The 6,000-nt window shown below is 52.9% G+C and overlaps 3 non-coding genes across 3 annotated transcripts; 1 reads left to right on the top strand and 2 right to left on the bottom strand.

Moving 5' to 3' along the window:
* Positions 1-3,430: 3,430 nt before the first annotated feature.
* Positions 3,431-3,504, bottom strand: TRNAN-GUU. The gene has a single exon. It is a non-coding gene; the product is annotated as a tRNA-Asn (tRNA).
* A 1,559-nt stretch (positions 3,505-5,063) lies between these two features.
* TRNAM-CAU lies at positions 5,064-5,135 on the top strand. Its single transcript has one exon. It is a non-coding gene; the product is annotated as a tRNA-Met (tRNA).
* A 765-nt stretch (positions 5,136-5,900) lies between these two features.
* On the bottom strand, positions 5,901-5,974 carry TRNAN-GUU. The gene has a single exon. It is a non-coding gene; the product is annotated as a tRNA-Asn (tRNA).
* Positions 5,975-6,000: the final 26 nt, after the last annotated feature.

Genomic DNA, 6,000 nt, shown 5'->3' with positions numbered 1-6,000 from the left:
CTCATCAGAGCATCTAAATACCAGGTGAAAAATATCTCTCCACCGCTGCAATATCAACTCTGGTGAGCTTGGACTGAGAAAAAAACTTTTCTCCCCAGCAGCTCTTGCTCATCTGGGCTGGATCATGGATATCTGCTCCCACAGATCTAGTACCGCTGGCAGGGGACAGGGGAGGGGCTCCTCTCCTCTCTATTGGGGACATGGCGGGATGAGACATGTGACAGGGCTTTACGGGAAATCATTATTTGCCTGATTCATGTGCCAGTCCTAGTCCTTGCTGACCAAACAAACAGTATCCTGCATGCTGATGCCAGTTTGGAGGGTCTGGGAGCACTCTCCTACCAGGAAGTGGAAGGTAAATGTAAATCTGTGGCCTTTGCCAGCTGAGGACTGTCTGATAGGGAAATTCGTTATCCCATCCACCAGCTGCAGTTCTTGGCCTTGAAATGGGCCATCATTGAGAAATTTTGAGACTACTTGACTGGTGCTCAGTTTCAGGTATGTACAGAGAACAATCCACTGACTTATGTGTTAACAAGGGCTAAGCTGGATGCTACAGGGCAGAGATGGGTGGGTACTTTTGCTAGCCATAACTTCAGCATTCAATACCAATGAGCTGGTATAATAGGGAGTGTGATTTATCAAGACCACCAATTCTTGGCTGTGGGGAGGATGTAAGCAGAGTCAGAATGAACTCTACTCTGCCATCTGTTGGTGATGTGTTGTAAAGGCCTTTGGTTGCTAATGTGCATGGTCACACCCACTCCGCATTGCATGATGGGGGTGCTTGTCCAAATGGTGATTTTGGCTGCTGTGGGATCCCCAAACACTTTCTTATTAGGGCAGAAAAAAATAAAGTGTAGTAATCCTGGATATATGAATCAAGGACACCAGGACGGTACTTAGCAGTTCATGATTTCCGGACTCACCCGAACCTACATAAAAATCGTTAGACAAGGGACATGGGTTCCAAAGAATAGCAATTTAAGAAAGATTGAAAATAAATATATGTGTTTAGCACCATGGGATTCTTTTGAACTCTCTAAATGCACATTTTATGGTTTTCTTCTCTCTTGAGTTTAAAAATAGAATTAATTATTATCCTATTACAAATAGCGAGTTATAGCATACACCTAAAATCTTTAGCAAATAGGTAAAAATTTTAGTTTACTGAAGCAGGTGGACTCTGATGGTACTTAAAAGCTGAAGTTGATAGGAATATAGTGCTGAATGAGAACCTGGCAGAAAAATTTTTATGGAAGAGTTAGCAGAGTGAGATTGTTAGTCACAGGTCAGTGGGTGGGTTTATGCAAATCCTGGACTCTTAGACGGGGGCACACAACTTCCGTGGACATGCACCACCTCTGCAACTAACGTTTGCTACCTCACTCCCTCACAACACACCTTTTACCTTTCAGGGCTAAAATACACCGTGAAAGAGATCTAACGGCATAAGCTTAGGGTGAGCAACTGCAGCACTCACAACAATTTGAAGAGATTCAAAACCACCTCTGCCTCTGTCTTTCCACAGCAGGGACAGCAGAAAGGACATCAGCAGCACCTGCAAGAGGCCAACAAACATCCATTTCTACCTCCTCCACGTGCTGCCGTTAGGAACCCATACCCTAAATGGTGAGTACTTTTCAGGCGAGGGTGACGCCTCAGGCCTCAAATGCCAGGTACAGTTACTCTGTCCTTGATCCAAAATCAACAGGAAAATACACTGGATTACTCCTGCCCCAATAACAAAGAGACTGGGGAACCCGCAGCAGCTGAAATGACCGTTTGGACAAGCACTCCCATCATACAATCCGGGGTGGGTGTAACCATGCAAATGACATCAGCCCCAAAAGGCCTTGACGACAGATCACCAACAGATGGCAGGGTAGACTTCATACTGACCCTGCTTCAACTAGATTGTGGCAAAGATTCCCAAACACCGAACGTTCAAACTCACCTAACGCGGGTCAATCCATCCTCATCGTCGTGAGCCGCCGTTATACTCCACACCCGAACGTAGCCCTCATATGGACAACATACCCTCCTAACTCAGTGTCTGTACGTTAACCTTTTACCCAGTCAGGCTATTGCAGATTATGTATTCCTTACGCCACCCCATTTTAAACCGAACTTTGTACCCTTGGGTAAGCTGTACATTGTTCCTGAGCACCAGAAACTTCTACGCTGAAACTCTGTACCGCATAATTTTTTTTTCTTTGAACCTCATCTTAATAAAATGCTGACTTTGTTCGAGATCCCGGCTCCTCTTTGCAAGGCGTGTGCGTTCGCGCGCGTTTTAGTCTGCTAATACGGCGGGGCGATTGAGCCAGAGGTGCTTGCCTGCTGCAGACACGGATCCAAGGCTGAACCTCGTCCCCAGAAGCGTAACTGAAAACAGTTTAAGAAGTGCTCCTGTCTCCGGCACTCAGCTACCCAGCTCCCAATGGGGTCCAAACCCCAACTAGATCCTTTTACCCTGTAGAAGCTAGCTGTAAAATCCTGTGACCAGGGCAGCTGCCTGGCAGCCTGCGCATCTGCCTGCCAGAGCGAGGGCGTGTAAGGCACTAATCCGGATAGTGGCAGCTAGGTGGCAGGGGGAGTGTGAAGAAACAGCAGAGTGGCGCAGCGGAGCGTGCTGGGCCCATAACCCAGAGGTCGATGGATCGAAACCATCCTCTGCTACGCGTGCGCTTGTTTCTTTCCTCTGGGCCTTCAAGCGAGCCGGTGACCAGCAGAGCCCCAAGAGCCTAGGCCATGAGGCAAGAGATGGCTGAGGCAAGCGGCGGCCTGCCAGGAGCTCCCTGGCACCTCTGGCTGCCTGGGCTGAAGGCAAGAGGCAGGCCTGGGTGTGGCGAGGGCCTCCTGTCCTGGAATGAGGCTGCAGTGCTTCCTGGTCCCCTTTTCCCACCCACACTGGCAGGCGGCTGCTGCGGGAGAACACGAGGAGGCTCTCGGGCACTGGGCAGCGCTGTGTGTGTGGCTGTCACGGAAAGAGCCCAGGCTCCCAACTCGACCTGCCATTGACTCGCGTGGCTCTGCGCGCCGTCAGCCGGGGCGGGGCGGGCCAGGCCGCGGACGTGACTCAGGCTTGGGCCGCATGGCCGCGCTTTCCTGACGAGGCATGAGGCAGGCCAAGAGCTTGCACAGCGTACAGGGAAGTGGGGGAGGCGTCTTTGAGCCGGCCTGTCTCCTTCGCTTCTCCCTTGCCGCTTGGGCGGAGGCGGAAGGAGCGAAACGTTCCGGCTGAAAGTTTTTGTGCTCGGCTTTGAGGATTAAGCCTGAGCCTCCGGCATGGCTGCTGGCAGATGGGTTTCTGAATGGCATCCAGCCTGCTCTTTGGACCACCGGCTGAAAGCACTGAGGCAGCAAAATGGGACCTTGAGGCCCCCACAGGCCTCAGGGAAGCAAGGAAGTAGCATGGGCTGAGCGTCGTCCCGGGGTGGGTTCGAACCACCATCCTTTCGGTTAACAGCCGAACGCGCTGACCCATTGCGCCACAGAGACATGGACGGGCAAGGCTGTATTGAGCACAAAAGCTGGGAATCAGCTCAGGGCATACGGTATAGCACATGCATGCAGTGGTTGGCCAAGCAGCAAGGAACTGGACTGCTATGGAGGGAAAGTTCTTTGGGAAGGAACCGAAAAGAGCACCGGGGCTGTGGTACAGCGCTCGCATACACTTTCTTTGGCCTGTTTTGCTGGAAAAGTTAGCAGAGTGAGATTGTTAGTCACAGGTCAGTGGGTGGGTTTATGCAAATCCTGGACTCTTGGACGGGGGCACACAACTTCCGTGGCACATGCACCACCTCTGCAACTAACGTTTGCTACCTCACTCCTCACAACACACCTTTTACCTTTCAGGGCTAAAATACACCGTGAAAGAGATCTAACGGCATAAGCTTAGGTGATCAACTGCAGCACTCACAACAATTTGAAGAGATTCAAAACCACCTCTGCCTCTGTCTTTCCACAGCAGGGACAGCAGAAAGGACATCAGCAGCACCTGCAAGAGGCCAACAAACATCCATTTCTACCTCCCTCCACGTGCTGCCGTTAGGAACCCATACCCCTAAATGGTGAGTACTTTTCAGGCGAGGGTGACGCTCTCAGGCCTCAAATGCCAGGTACAGTTACTCTGTCCTTGATCCAAAATCAACAGGAAAATACACTGGATTACTCCTGCCCCAATAACAAAGAGACTGGGGAACCCGCAGCAGCTGAAATGACCGTTTGGACAAGCACTCCCATCATGCAATCCGGGTGGGTGTAACCATGCAAATGACATCAGCCCCAAAAGGCCTTGACGACAGATAACCAACAGAAGGCAGTGTAGACTACATACTGACCAATCTTCAACAAGATTGTTGCAAAGATTCACAAACACCAACGTTAAAACTCACCTAACGGGTCAATCCATCCTCATCGCCGTAGCCGCTCGTTATACTCCACACCCGAACGTAGCCCTCATATGGACAACATACCCTCCTAACTCAGTGTCTGTACGTTAACCTTTTACCCCAGTCAGGCTATTGCAGATTATGTATTCCTTACGCCACCCCATTTTAAACCGAACTTTGTACCCTTGGGTAAGCTGTACGTTGTTCCCTGAGCACCAGAAACTTCTACGCCGAAACTCTGTACCGTACACTTTTTTTTTCTTTGAACCTCATCTTAATAAAATGCTGACTTTTGTTCGAGATCCCGGCTCCTCTTTGCAAGGCGTGTGCGTTCGCGCCGCGTTTTAGTCTGCTAATACGGCGGGGGGCGATTGAGCCAGAGGTGCTTGCCTGCTGCAGACACGGATCCAAGGCTGAACCTCGTCCCCCACAAGCGTAACTGAAAACAGTTTAAGAAGTGCTCCCGTCTCCGGCACTCAGCTACCCAGCTCCCAATGGGGTCCAAACCCCAACTAGATCCTTTTTACCCTGTAGAAGCTAGCTGTAAAATCCTGTGACCAGGGCAGCTGCCTAGCAGCCTGCGCATCTGCCTGCCAGAGCGATGGCGTGTAAGGCACTAATCCGGATAGTGGCAGCTAGGTGGCAGGGGGGAGAGTGTGAAGAAACAGCAGAGTGGCGCAGCGGGAGCGTGCTGGGCCCATAACCCAGAGGTCGATGGATCGAAACCATCCTCTGCTACGCGTGCGCTTGTTTCTTTTCCCTCTGGGCCTTCAAGCGAGCCGGTGACCAGCAGAGCCCCAAGAGCCTAGGCCATGAGGCAAGAGATGGCTGAGGCAAAGCGGCGGCCTGCCAGGGAGCTCCCTGGCACCTCTGGCTGCCTGGGCTGAAGGCAAGAGGCAGGCCTGGGCGTGGCGAGGGCCTCCTGTCCTGGAATGAGGCTGCAGTGCTTCCTGGTCCCCTTTTCCCACCCACACCGGCAGGCGGCTGCTGCGGGAGAACACGAGGGAGGCTCTCGGGGCACTGGGCAGCGCTGTGTGTGTGGCTGTCACGGGAAAGAGCCCAGGCTCCCAACTCGACCTGCCATTGACTCGCGTGGCTCTGCGCGCCGTCAGCCGGGGCGGGGCGGGCCAGGCCGCGGACGTGACTCAGGCTTGGGCCGCATGGCCGCGCTTTCCTGACGAGGCATGAGGCAGGCCAAGAGCTTTGCACAGCGTACAGGGAAGTGGGAGGGAGGCGTCTTTGAGCCGGCCTGTCTCCTTCGCTTCTCCCTTGCCGCTTGGGCGGAGGCGGGAAGGGAGCGAAACGTTCCCGGCTGAAAGTTTTGTGCTCGGCTTTGAGGATTAAGCCTGAGCCTCCGGCATGGCTGCTGGCAGATGGGTTTCTGAATGGCATCCAGCCTGCTCTTTGGACCACCGGCTGAAAGCACTGAGGCAGCAAATGGGACCTTTGAGGCTCCCCCCCCACAGGCCTCAGGGAAGCAAGGAAGTAGCATGGGCTTAGCGTCGTCCCTGGGTGGGCTCGAACCACCATCCTTTCGGTTAACAGCCGAACGCGCTGACCCATTGCGCCACAGAGACATGGACGGGCAAGGCTGTATTGAGCA

This window comes from Mauremys reevesii, linkage group 12 (assembly GCF_016161935.1).
Source record: "Mauremys reevesii isolate NIE-2019 linkage group 12, ASM1616193v1, whole genome shotgun sequence".
Classification (NCBI taxonomy): Eukaryota; Metazoa; Chordata; order Testudines; family Geoemydidae; genus Mauremys; species Mauremys reevesii.
This window is presented reverse-complemented; position numbering and strand designations above follow the sequence as displayed.